General features: G+C 52.7%; 1 protein-coding gene across 3 annotated transcripts in view; it reads right to left on the minus strand.

Moving 5' to 3' along the window:
- The window catches only part of LOC124234247 (1-acyl-sn-glycerol-3-phosphate acyltransferase gamma), a 56,300-nt gene extending 53,479 nt beyond the window's left edge, over positions 1-2,821 (minus strand). Inside the window, exon 1 of one of the 3 annotated variants that reach the window (XM_046651494.1) lies at positions 2,791-2,821. The gene's annotated coding sequence lies outside the window, so the exon portion shown is untranslated. The other 2 variants (XM_046651490.1, XM_046651492.1) reach the window with 2 other exon arrangements.
- Between the last annotated feature and the right edge of the window lie 11,062 nt (positions 2,822-13,883).

Raw genomic sequence — 13,883 nt, forward strand, 5'->3', positions numbered from 1 at the left:
AGCAACAAGCTGGCCATGTGTGTCCCCTTCTGCAGCGAGCACTTGGGACCCTGTCCTCCGACCAGTGGGACCTCCAGGTGGCACTTCCACAGCCTCCACCTTGGTTGTCCCCCCTGCTTTGCATCTCAGTTCCATTTCTGGACCTTGGGCATTTATCTACCTTGTTTTGGACTCAGACACTCCGTTGCTTTGGTTTCCGTGGGGGGTGGGCACGTCTGCTCACATTTTACTGATCACAGGACCCCACGTTCATGTTGGGCGCCCACCGGGTGCTTTCCACACACGGCAGAAATGCCCTTACGTGGCCCCCTGATCCCGGGAAACCACGGCGCTGAGTGCACCCCCAGTCGACTGTCCTCCAGCGGCTCACACTCCTGCCCCCTCGAGCTCCAAGTTCAGCAGGAATCACTGTGTTTGTGTCTAACTCACTAACGGCAGCCACTGCGTAACTTCATGAAATAATGCAGAGGCCATGGAAATGATTCAAAATAGGAGAAGGGGGCAGTCAGCCCGTTAACATCACACTGGCTCCCCTGGAAATATCTGTAAATCCAAGGAGCTAGCCATCCAGCCACTGAGGGAGGGACGACGTGAGAACGGAAGAAACAGCCGGGCCTTTGGAGGACTCCACACTTAGAGAGTTGCTGGCAGCCGCGGTGCTCGGGGCTCAGTGCTCCTTAAAGAAGCCAGAGCTGGGCTGGCGCAGGCAACGCCGCAGAGCAGTTAATGCGGGCGGGTGACAATGGCAGCCCTGGGCGCCCCGGGCCGGGCTCTCCAGGTTCAGCCCTTCTTGCCTCCATCGAGCCTCCCACCCTGCGGGGCCCAGGGTGGGCGCAGCGGACTTGGCAGGGCTGGCTCCAGCGCCCGCTCCATTGCTGAGGCCCTGGACACCCGCTCTAAGGCCCTCCCAGCATCCGGCTCTTCCGACCCGACCAGGCATGGCTCTCGGTGTGTTCCTCGGGGTCCCGGCACGGCCCGCCACCCCAGGGCCACCACCACACCTGCTCCTCCACAAACGTGGGCAAGCCCTTCACTCTACAGGTCCTGGCAGCAACAGTAATCAAATGATTGTGAAACGAACCACCGCTTGACAGCTGTCTCTTAAGGCAAGCATCTAGTTAGATGCCTAGTAACCGCGGGGGGAGTCCTTGCAGAAAAGAACCTCTTCCCTACCCCAGTACTCACCGTCCTAACACCGTGCACAGCGCAGAAACATGGGCGGCTCTGCCACAGACGATTACTATCATTCACCAGAGACCCGTTGAACGGGGGCAGGGGGCGCACAGCTTAATTCATGAGGACATCTTTTCACCTCCTGCCACTGTGCCCGAGGTGGCGCCTGTGCCCAGCCCCCGGACCCCAGGCCTGGCCTTCGGCTAATCTGTGCCAGAGTCACACAGGACTGCCAGGCAGGGCGGCCAGGGCCCCAGGTCTCAGCCCACGCCACACTCACCTGTACCCAGTCGATTTCAGCTCACAGAAACTAAACTGCTGGAGAGACCACAAAGAAGTCTTCTCTCTGAAATGTGTGGGTGCTTCTTGCAGCATAAAACCCACCAGAACTTACTGGCCCATGTTCATTCTCACACAAGCACGGTCCCAGCTGGCCCGGCACCAACTGAGGCAGGTGAGTGAGAAACGCCCATTTTCTGAGAGCCGAACACCTGAGCCAGGGTTGACCTAGCCTCGAGCACCCCAATAAAATGAACTCCTGTCCCACCACACGGACTCGAGGACACGCCCCCCCTGCTGAACCGCCTCCTCCTCGTTGATGAGTTAACCTGATGATAATCCCCAAAGAATCAGCTCGTTCTGTCAAGGAAGGCAGGGGTGACCGCCAACCAGCCACCTCCGCTGTCAGAGAACACGTGACTCAGGAACTCTCCAGATTTCACAATCCCTGGCGTGCAGAGCCACACGCTCGTGTGTTTTGCCAGCAAGAGTCTGTCCAGGCAGAAGTTTCCAGACAACCCTCTCCTGCGGGCCCACCGGAGAAACAAGGGTGCCAGGGACGTCAGCTATAGGTGCTAGGAACTGCATTAAAAAGTGGAAAGAAAAGGTGAAGCTAATTTTAATAGCGGATTTTATTTAACCCGAGAGAGCCAGAATATCATGATTTCGAGGTGCACTCAACACAAAAAAGGCGCTGCTGGGGCATCTACGCCACCCTGCCTCGTCTTCTAAGGCTGTGTGGGTGTTTACCTCTCAGCACCTCTCACTTCGCCTCTCTGCTTCCAAGGGTCCAGTGGCCACACGTGGGCCGTGGCAGCTACATGGGACCATCCAGCTCTGTCATTTCAGTTACCCATATGACATTTTGGCCGACAAACCTTTTGACCTCCCTGATCATGCAGACGCTACAGACGCGGAAACCGTTCTGCTATTACAGCCTGACAGCGTCCAGTGTCGAGCTGAAGCAGGAGATGCCATAAGACAGATCAGAACGTCTTACTCACTCAGTCCCGGCCTTTCTCCTGGAGCTCAGGGTGAGGACGGACAGAGACAGCCACAGGGACTTCTGCGCGTTCACTAAGAGCTGAGGCTCTTCTTTGGGGCAACCAGAGGTGGGGAGGGTCCTTGGATAACTAGCTCACCCCAGCCCCGCTCACCTGGGCCACAGCTCAGGAGAGGTTGAACCCACCATGGAGGGTGCAGACCTGGAAACTGTGAGGTCTGAGGAGCACGGCCCTAAGCTCCCATTCTCTCTGCAGCAACTGCTCAGGCGGCTCACCCCGACCAGGGGAGGCAGGAGGCCCCGGTGCAGAGCAGCGTGGCGAGTGGTGCCCTTACCTGCGGGCTCCCTGGGCCGGACCTGCAGGGCGGTCCCTCAGACACCCAGAGGTGGCCGGCTTTTATCCTGCCCTTGGCCCCTCCCAGTCAGGCGGGAGGGCGGGAGCTGCCAGGAGGGAGGCTCACAGTGTCCCTTTCACCCATGACCTCAACTCTGCAGGAGGCAGAAGCAGCCAGGAGCACGGCCTGGGGCAACGGCTGCAGGGCCAAGGGGAGAGCACCTAGCTGCCCACACCCAGCTGGTCTGGCACCAACTGAGGCAGGTGAGTGGCAGGGAACAAGTCCTGCCTGAGACGGCGGCTGGTGCCTCCTCCTTTTTCTTATTTTCATGAAGATACTGAAAGCCAGGACCAGACCAGCCCCCGTACCGAGAAAAGAAATGAAGTCAACATTTGCAGAACAGCTCGTGCATGTGGAGTGCAGAGAGGGAAGCACAAAGAAATGGGGAAAAGCCTTCTTTCTGTCAGATTCAGGGCAGAGGTCAAGGATACACACAGTTTCTGAAATACTGACTACTCTGCCAAGTGGTAGGAAGGAGCTGGCTGCTGATCCGAAACTCATGCTCCCTTGCTTCCATACCAACAGGATGGACACTCTGCCAGGCAGGCTCTGGGCCCAGCCTAGAAGGTGAGGTCCCAGCCACCCTGCAGGGACGGCCATGTCTAGTTAGGGAGATGGAGTGAAAGCTGCTGGGTAGAGCCTGGGGAGAGCTCCTCAAAATGAAATGGCCCAGATATGCCCTTTTCCTCCTTCCTGCCTGGAACGTAGATGAAATGGCAAGAGAGGAGCAGCCTTCTTGAGACCAGCAAGCCACAATCAGGAGAACAGAAGCTGCAGGCTGAAAAAGATATCAGAGGGAGCCTGGCTGTGGTTCTGTGGAGCTGTTAGCTTGGCCCAGGGCTATCTTACTGTTAACAGGAGAAAAACAGACCTGCGCTGATTTGTTACCTCACTTTTACGTGGGCTGAACCTGCCTGAACGCGTGTGGAACTCCGGGACAAACGTGTATTAAGTGGTAGATACCTGAATCGAAGAAAACTATATCCTGAGCTACACACGACCTCCTAGTTCATGAACAGGGAGACACACCTCCAGGTCCTGGCTTCAGGTGCGCCCTGTCTCAGTCCCAACATCTCGTCCTCGTGTGACCCACTGATTAAGTTACAGGGATCGCTCCCTGGGCTCAACATTCCCAGGGACAGGTAGCTGGAGACTTTGAAAAACACTCCATCAACTCTGCACAACACAGCTGCAGACCAGTCTCGGGAAACCTCACCACCTTCTGGGGGAGCCCGTTCCTTAATGCGTGTCTCTCTTTTTTACCGGGAATATTACGCGGAGTCGTTATCTTTACTGCTGTGAGCCTGACCCGCTGTCTCCCAAGCCTGCTCCAGGGTTACGAGTCTGCCTTGTCCCTGCCTGTGCCACGACGACCATGCCGAACAAGGGGGAATCTGGGCCCCAGCAAACACCTCCTGCTGCTTCCACGTTCACAGCTCTGGACATCTCGATCGGAGCTGAGAGAGGGTGAAGTTGGCAACTCACAACTTGGAGGACCTAACCCGACACAAACGGGCGGACCAGCTCCGGGAGGGAGTCCAGGAGGTCCTGGACGCCTGGATGACTCGGTTTCCCCGGCTCTTGGCCCGCTTGTGGCCCTTTTCCTCCTCCTGCTGTTCGGCCCCATCCTCTCCACCCAACACCTTACACACTGTGGGACACACCCACCGACGCCGCGACAGTGTACAGCTGCCACGGCGACAGCAGCATACGGACAAAGAAGGCAAGAGAAGAGGTGGCCCCCTTGCTCCCCAGAAAAGCCTGCCCATTTCCCCGAGTAACTATGAACATCCCTCCCCTTCATCCCCAGACCCTTTATAACAACTGCTTAACCGCCCCAGGAGCAGAGGGTTCACTCGTGGACTCTGTTCCTGCTTCTCCGCTCTCGGCCCTTGAATAAAGCTTGTGCTGCTGAGCACTCGGCTTCGGCTTTGATTCAAATCTGTGACACAGAACAGGAAGAACCCTCCGAGGAAGGATGGACTACGTGTACAAGGCCCACCCGTGGGCCCCTCCTCAGAGCTCCCTCCCAGTGGGGGTCAGAGTCGCACCAGAGTGAGGTGAAACTGGTAACACTTGTGCACAAGCAGGAGGTCTACACTGGCCAATGCATTGGTGTGCGCAGGTCTGCAGGCCATGGAGGCTGCACCCAGCACGACCCCCAGCATGGCCGGACCCACTCCCACCTCCTCAAAAGCACCGTGCTCTCTGGCCTCGCTGCTCCTCACACGGCATACACGCTGGCAGCCGGTTTCCTGGGGACCACACTCTCCCGTGAGCATCAGAGGGAAAGGGCCAGGCGCATGCCCGCCAAGCAGGGCCCAGCCAGCGGTGTGCAGACCACCCTGGGGCTCAAGCCAGGGTGAATAGGGACAGGCTCCCCACGCACAGACTAAGGGCTGCCCTCTGCCCCCAGAGCCCTGCCTGCTGGTCACGAAGGTGTGCTGCCCTCTCCGGATTCCACAGCCGCAAAGCCAGGGCTTTCTCTGCCCAGTGCAGATCACACCAGAGCCCCGCATCTGCCCGGTGGCTCCCACTGAACCAAGAGCAGAAGCCACTGCCCTGGCGTCCACAAAGCCCGGAGCCCTGGCCTGCTCAGGCCTGCGGTCCGCGCTCTCCCAGCTGTCCACCAGCCTCACCACATCCTTCCTTTTTCCCTCCCTCCCCGACCAAACTCCCTCCTGCTGGGGGCATTTGTTCCCACCACCTCCTGGGAGGGGTGGTCCCTTCAGCCCCCCACCCAGACCCCCAGGTGGATTCCTCGTCAGCACTGGTCACCTGGCAGTTTGTTCGTGTGTGTCTGTTTCTTTGTCGATCACTGTCGCCTCGCCTCCCCCACTGCCCAGGGATGCAGCCCCCAGGGCTGAGAGGGGCCCCTATAAGTCTGTGGAGAACAGATGGGCTGAGGGCGGGACCTCACACGCGGTTCACGTTTATCCGTGTCACTCCCGCCACGAGCCTGTGCCAGCCACGGGCACTGAGGTCCGCGGGTCATTCATGTCTGCCCCGAACACAGAGTGGGTCGTCTGGCACGTGGTTGGCCCTCGATTCAAGCTGGTAGATCATTAAATAAGATCTATGCCACGTGAGGGCAGTGAAGGTTGGCGTTGTGTGTGCACCGGGTGCTTGGCTCCTGTGGGGGCCCTTCCCCAGGGGCCTTGGCAAGTCCACAAATGACGACCCAGGTCCTCTCATCTCTGACAAGCCACGTTGGACACCAAAGCTTCAAACCCACAGATCAATGGGACCCTTCCAGCAGCCATGGAAAACCCAAAGTCTGTCTTTACGTCAAAGCTATGTGGGTTTTCAAAGCATTAAATGGCATGCTTCTTTACAGGCAGCTTGACTTCTGGAAAAGACAACACACATCGCTAGTTGTGGTATTTTTCTAGCCTGTACGACATTAGGGACCTACACCACAGAAGAAGCACCCCAGCTCCAGCGTCACTTCTGGCTCCAGGGCCCTCGTCTACACATGACGCCGAGAGTCTGTCTTGTCTTGAGAGCAGGCGAGGACTCCGGGAGAGCGCAGAAGCGCAAGTGCTCAGTGCTGTGCTGCACGTGCCCAGGAAACAAGGGTTTGAAAACACTCTGGAGCCAAAATCCCGGTTCTAAGGTCTCGACACTAATCAGGAAGACAGTAGACACACAGATGAACTTCAGCTAAGACAACCATGCATCCTAACGTTGTAAGGGTAGCACTTCAAGGACAGAAATAGATTACAGATTTAATAGATTACATCCAGGAGAAGGCAGGCAAAGGATGGTAAATGATGATGATGACGATGACGAAGCAGAAAGTCCAAACATGTTAGTAATCACAGTAAGTATAAACAGTAGTTTAAAATGCAGCCATCTGCTAGATTTCCACGAGACAAACAAAGCTAAAACAGTATGTCACAGAGAGAGACACTGAAGGCACAGGAAAGACACACAGACACCCACAGGAAGGACGCTGGGGTAACAGGTACAGGTGTGAAGTGGACATGCGGGCAAGAGGTCTGGGAGAGATGCAGACAGTGGGCCATGCAACAGGCAGCTCCGTTTGCTGGAATGGTCCAAAGCTGGGCCACGACAGAGCTGGAGGACACGCGTGAGCCGCCACGCTCAGTGCTGAGCTCTGACACGTTTAACTGGAGAAGGATGGAGGCCAGAGGGCCGAGGGCTCGGCGGGTGAGGGTCACCTGCTCTGACAACTAACCGGAACGTGGGGACGTGGAAGAGAGTGAGCCCCCGGCACTTCACACGCAGCAGCAGGTACATGACAGCAGAGCAGCTGCCAGAGCGGGCAGGTCAAGGCCAGGTGTGTGCGAGCAGGTGCGAGGGAAGGCGATGCCGCGGGGAGGGGCTGTTCCAGGGTGTTTTGTTGTCGCTCTTAGTGGAGAAACCATAGACTAAGGATCTGATATAGAGAAACTCGAGTTAGGTAACCACTAAGACAAACACACACTCCCCAGCTACCAGGTCAACAGCACCAATACACAAAACAAGCCCCAGGAAGGCTCAGAACATACACCACATGCGGCAAGAGTGTGTGTCTGTGCTGTGAGCATCTTGCTGCCTGTGCACACATTTTACCCGTAACCCCAAATACACAAAATACCGACAGCACAAATCCAAATGGGCTGAGAGCATCCAACACGGGGAGACAGCTTCATGTTGGCTTACAGAGCAAACCCAGCTCTGCTAGGTCTGCGAGAAAGCCCACACACAGCAATTCAGCAGGGCTGAAAATAATGGATAAATGTATACTGGGAAAATGCAAAAGAAAAAAGGAGGGTTCAAAATCTTGGTATAAGACAATAAAATATCAGTCCAAGTGAAATTAAATGAGACAAAGTGGGACTACTTATAATGCTGGAAACAAAAATCCTTAAAGAAGATGTAACAGTTTAATATCTATGTGCCAAATAATCCAGCAGCACTCTCCATAAAGCAGAAATTACCGGGGATGCTGTAGAAACAAATCAGAGCATGCTGAGAACAGGAGACGTCAATAAATCTCTTCCAGCCGAAGAAAGAACAGGTGGTCAAGACGAGACAAAGGCACAGCAGACGTAACAGCAAGTTTAATGAAGTGGATCTTAAGTGACACAGTCGATCCTGGACTGGATACGAGAGAACACACTTCCTCTCAACAGCCCCGGGAACGTTCATGAAAGCGCCCACACATTAAGCAACAAAGAAATTTTCAACAATTTCCAAACAGTAAGTAAAACACAAAACAATCTTCCCCGGAAATTAAAAACAAAGTCAGAAGACAGCAAGGGCCTCTCCTTGAAGTGAAAACACTCTCCTCTTAGATGTTCTCAGGGGAAGTGGAAACCAAAGCTGCAGAATTTCTAGGAAACAATGCAAACGAAAGCAGTGCTCAGAGGAAAATTTATCACATTAAATACCTTAAATCTTTAGGAATGAGGGCCGGCCCAGTGGCACAGTGGTTAAGTGCACATGTTCCGCTTCAGCGGCCCAGGGTTCGCCAGTTCGGATCCCGGGTACAGACGTGGCACCACTTGGCAAAAGCCATGCTGTGGTAGTCGTCCACATATAAAGTAGAGGAAGATGGGCACGGACACTAGCTCAGGGCCAGTCTTCCTCAGCAAAAAGAGGAGGATTGGCAGATGTTAGCTCAGGGCTAATCTTCCTCAAAAAAAAAAAAAACTTTAGGAATGAAAGCACGCAAATAAGAGAGGTAAGCCTCCAAAAAGTTAAAAGAAAACTATGAAGTAACTGAAGAAATTAATAAACGTAAGAGCAAAAAAGAATGAGATAGAAAAAAGCATTCTAATTAACAGCTAAATTTTAAAAAGCTGGTTTTTGAAGAAAATCAATAAAATAGATGTCATCTATAGCAATAAAAAACTAATCAAGGAAAAGAATAAAAAGGCATAAAAAAGAGGGAATAACCATCAAACGAAAATATAAACATTTTTTTTAAATCATGGAAATAATTGCACATCTCTATGCAAATAAATTTGAAAAACCAGATGAAATCTAGGAGAAAAAAACTTACAAAAAAGTGACCATAGAAAAGATAGAAAGTCTGAGCAGATGTTTTTATAGAATTAAAAGATATCTGTCAGAGTTACCTCTAGCGAAAGATAGCAAACCCAGATGGCTTCACAGGAGAATTCTGCCAATCCTGTAAGAACAGACCATCTTACACTATTTAGCTTTTTCCAGAACACAGAGTAAGAAGGAAAACTACCAAATGCCTTTCCTGAAGCAAGTATGACAGTAAATTCACAATGTGAGAAAGAATGCAGAAGGAAGGGAGGAAGGCAATGTGTCTGAATCCACAGTTCCCGAGTGTGAGGCGAGGACCCCAGGGGTCCCCAAGACCCTGTCAGGGATCTGAGAGTCCTCTGTTTTCCAAATACGTGCTGGTGACGCAGAATTTTTCTTTATGTACCTCAACCAAACGACACTGCAGCAGACTGAAGGCAGAAGCAGATCATTTCCGCTGTCTCCTATTAGGTCAGATATTAAAGAGATTTACTACACTATAAAAACATAAAACAGTGCCAATTCTCCTCACTATATTTTTTTTCAGTTTTGGAAACTACAGTTTTTCTTTATAAAAGAATGTTATTTATGTTAACATGTAATGGGTTTATTGCCGCTATTTTAAGTAAATATTTTTAAATGTTCTCAATGTTAATTTCTAAAACAGTATATATCAACAGCAGGGTTTCTCCGCCATGGCACGATTAACATTTTGGACCAGATGCTTCTTGGTTGCTGGGGCTCTCCTGAGCACTGCAGGACATTTAGCAGCATCCCAGGCTTCTACCCGCTAGTTCTATGCATCATCCAGGAGTGACACCCCCCACCACTGGTTACGTCAACCAAAAACATCTCCTGACATTGTCGAATGTCCCTGTGTGTGTGTGTGGGGGGAATCACCCCTAGTTGAGAACCATAACAGACACAATTCACAAAAACAAAAGCTCTTGGGGGTCCTCAATAATTTTTTAGGAGCATAAAGAGATCAAAAAATTGAGAACCACTGCTCTTTACTTATGAATATAAATACAAAAATGCCTTAAAAAATTAGCACACAGAATCAAACAGCACATTACAAAGACAATACACCACAACCAAGTGGGGTTTGTTTCAGAAATGCAAGGATGGTTTGATAGTAGAAAATCTATTAACAAAATTCATTATTTTTCTTTAATAAGAATGCTGGGCAGATAATTTAACAAAATCCAACCTCACTTCCTGATAAAAACACTCAATAAAGTAGGAGTAATTTAAAATATTGTGCACACTCATCATATGCTTTCCCCTACGGTGATACACTCACTGTATAGCTCCCTGTCAGGTGACAATGTCTCAGCCCCAAAGTGAGCCTTTACTTAACGGAGAAACACTAGAGGCATTCCAGCGGACATCAGGAACAATACGAAATGCCCATTATTAAGAGGCCAATCACATGCGTGAATATCGATGGAATACTAGCAATAAATATATATTAGCAAACTGACCCTGGCCATGGAGTCACAAAAACAAAGCACCACCATGACCAGGTGTGGTTTATACCAGGGCCCGGGAATGGTTTACTATAGGAATCAATTACTCTAATAATTGACAGTAAGAGATCAAAGGACAGCAACAACAGATGAAGTTACCACCACTCCTAACATTTAAGGACACCTACCCTCGAGGCGTCAAGTCCTCAGAGAACCTAATGCAGCCGCTAGGAAAAGACGAGTAAAAAAAAATAAGAGAAATATGGATCAGAAAGAAGAAAACAAGCTTTCATCATTCGTAGGTGATACGATCGTCTACACAGAAAATCCGAGAGGTTCTTGAGGCAAGTTGTTGGAAACACCGAGAGTCAGTGAAGTCGCTGGGTGAGAACATCAACAAAACTGCAGCCGCGGCATCGTCTTCCTTCCTCTCTAGGTCTGCTCGCAGCCAGCATGTGTCCTTGACGGAGGTCACCGTCACTTTGGAGGGACAAGGAAGACAGCAAAGTGGCGCTAGAAGTGAGAAGGGCCTCACGCGCGGGACATTCATTTGCGGCCAGGCCTGCTCGGACCTGTGCCGCCTCTTCTGCATCCGAGGCTGGAGGTCACGAGCTCAACCGCCCCTCCTGGCTTGGTCCTGGTGCTTCCACGGATACGCCTCCCAATTTCAATTCACACGGAAGCAAGCAGGCGAGAACTTCAGGCAATACCAAGTGCCAAGTCCCAGAGGGCGGCTAAGACAGCTCGGGGGCTACAGATGAGGTTACCCCGAGACGCTCCACCTCTGCTCTGCCAGAGCCCCTCAGCACAAAGCCACACCAAAGTGGCGAGACGTCTGGGGCTCTGAGGCAGACGTGTGTTCACCAAGAGATAAGGTGCTGCCAGGCAGACAGTGTCTGTGAGACAAGACACGGCACCCTGACACAGTGGCCTCGTGGCCAAGCAGAGTTCGACAGAGGCCATAGACCCACTTCTGCTTCTGCTGTGTCTGCACTTGAGATGCTCAAAGGAAAGCAGCTTTCCTCACGAAAGCTGCAGATCCAGGCAATAAAGTGCCTGTAAATGTGCTTGCACATGACCCTGTACACGTGTTCCAACAAGAGGGACACAGTGTGGAGTGTTTCAGAAAACAGACGCTCCTCAGTAGAGAAGGAATTTGGCCCAGGCCGCCGTCCAGGTAGAGCCTCCCCATCAACCCTCGCCAACCTAGGAACAGCACAGACAGAAACGGAGAGCTGGCTCCACACCAGGAGGCAGAGTCCACCTTCCACTGGGTCAGGCGTCCGGGCCAGGCGGGGCTTACTCACGCTACACAGCGCGAGGGCCAGCGTCCCCCCTCTCCACAGACACTGTCTCCACTGCGTTCGCCTGATCCCCGCCAGCCCATCAGCAAGAATGAGTATGCCAGTTCAACGCTTTCTGAGCCACATGCTCACTCCAAGCGCTAAAAGCATACTCCAGTTCTAACAAACTGACGATCGGTGACCGTGCTCTGAAATGACCACACAGACATTTCCTGTAACTCGCGTATGTGTGTGTGTACATGTGTAAGTCCATGCACGCTCTTTAGAGCTTGCACACAAAGGAGCCTTGTTAAATGAGGTAGATCGATATGTACTGAAAGACTCCAGGACAAGTTGAAACCAAGTTGCACAGATGTATGCTGTGACACATGAATACACTTTTAGAAACCCTGTGTATGTATGTTCTTATGTGTATTTTTACAAGTTCTGGAAGGATAAACCACAAACCATTTATAGTAGCTCCCTCTAGGAAAAGAGTGGGATGGAGTGAAGAATGAAATTTTGATTATTTATTAGATTGGGCTCTGCGTTTAATTTTACAAGCATGTAGTGCTTTTATAATTAAAATTTAAATATTAAGAAAAAAGTTGCTTGCTTCTTTATTAAGCTCTAACCTTTTGTCTCTATAGTAGTTACGACAATCTAATCAATTATCTTGAACGCTGATAAGATTTGTTTTTTAAGGGAAAAAGTTCACCTTGAAGGATATATGCCTTCTCCAGATACAAACTAGCTGGCCAGAGTCGGAGCCTTTGCTGGGCCCGATGTCACCTTCAGAGCAAAGAGAATCCTTCCAGCAGAGCCACAGCGTGGGGACCCACGGCCGAGCCGGCTGCACCTGGCCCCCGCCCGCCTGCCCTCTCAGGGCGCCCCTGCCCTGTGCCACCCCTCGCCTTCACTGTCAGGCGCCTCCTGCCTCAGGGACCGGGACTGAGGCTCATGGGGCACGTGGGCCGCAGCAGGGGTGCAGGACCAGCCTGGCCTCTGTCTTGGTCGCGACGAAACAACTGTTCTGCAGACAGAGGCTGGGGGTACAAACCTCTACACCTTAAGCCTTGGGGTTCCCTTCACTCTAGAACTCACAAAACGGAGGCACCCCAGCAATCCGAGAGGCTGCCTGCTTCACCCATGGAAGACCACAGCACCACAGACCAGCCTCACCTTCCTCAGAGAGTATTCTGGGTGTCCCGGGGCTCCCAACCCCAGCCACCCTGGGAGCAGAGACCCCGGGCCTCGCTCTGCACCCTCGCACTCCCGGTGGGAGCCCTGGCCCCACCGGGGTCATCTTCAGTAGACTCTGCAGGACAGGGGACTAAGCCCTCAGGGCCGAGAGGACCCTTGCTGCCATCCGCCTCACCCCTCCCGCTGCAGAGGGCAGTGCCCATAGCCGGCCGGCAGCGCTGGAAGCCGGGCTCTCGCAGACCCCTGGCCGAGGGAGGAGACGGGGGCCGGGAAGGACGCACATCGGACAGGCACCGTTGCAATGGCAGGACCCAAGAAAGACGAAGGAAAAGCTTCAAATCATCCAAAGACATGTACGGAAAAATTAGTGGAAAACTAGCTTGAGCTAAATTGCAGTCACAGTTATACAGGAGCGCGGATCTGTTCTGCTGTTTGTGAGTGAAGGGGCCACGGGGCAGAGGGACGAGCTATTCTGCGCACGGGCCACGCGGAGCGGCCTGCTCGGGAACGCTCCGTCCCAGGGCCCTATGGATGCCCAGAACAAGCTCCGCCAGCTGGGGTCCTCCGCCCGCCGGGCTTTTCCCACCAGCCTCCTGCTCCAGGGCAGCACCTGCTCCTGTCTGTGGGGCTGGCACAGGACGGGACAGCCGGCACAAGTGTCTACCAGGACCCCAGGACCTGGCAGGGACAGGATGGACGCAGCCTGCCCTCAGGGCCCGGCAGGGGGCTCTGAATCCTGCGCGGCCCTTGCGGGTGAGGGCAGGGAAATCATTTATGCGGAGACCCCACCACGAAGAATAGGATTCGCTCAACACGGGCGGGAAGAGAAGGGAATAATGAGGGATTTTTAAAGTGGTCAGTGCGGAGCTGACGTGCATAATAATAATAGTTTTCCACTGTGACTGGGACCAGGCCACAGCCCCACGACGCTCCAGCGCCCACCGTCCCACCACTGTCACCTTCAGTGCTTTGTCATTTTAGCCATTCTGCTTCTGGACAGACATGACGTTGGTGGTTTTTAATTTTCATTTCTCTTATAACTAATTAAGTTGTGCACCTTTCCAGAAGTTTA

Source organism: Equus quagga, unplaced genomic scaffold (genome assembly GCF_021613505.1).
Source record: "Equus quagga isolate Etosha38 unplaced genomic scaffold, UCLA_HA_Equagga_1.0 73442_RagTag, whole genome shotgun sequence".
In the NCBI taxonomy this organism is placed as follows: Eukaryota; Metazoa; Chordata; class Mammalia; order Perissodactyla; family Equidae; genus Equus; species Equus quagga.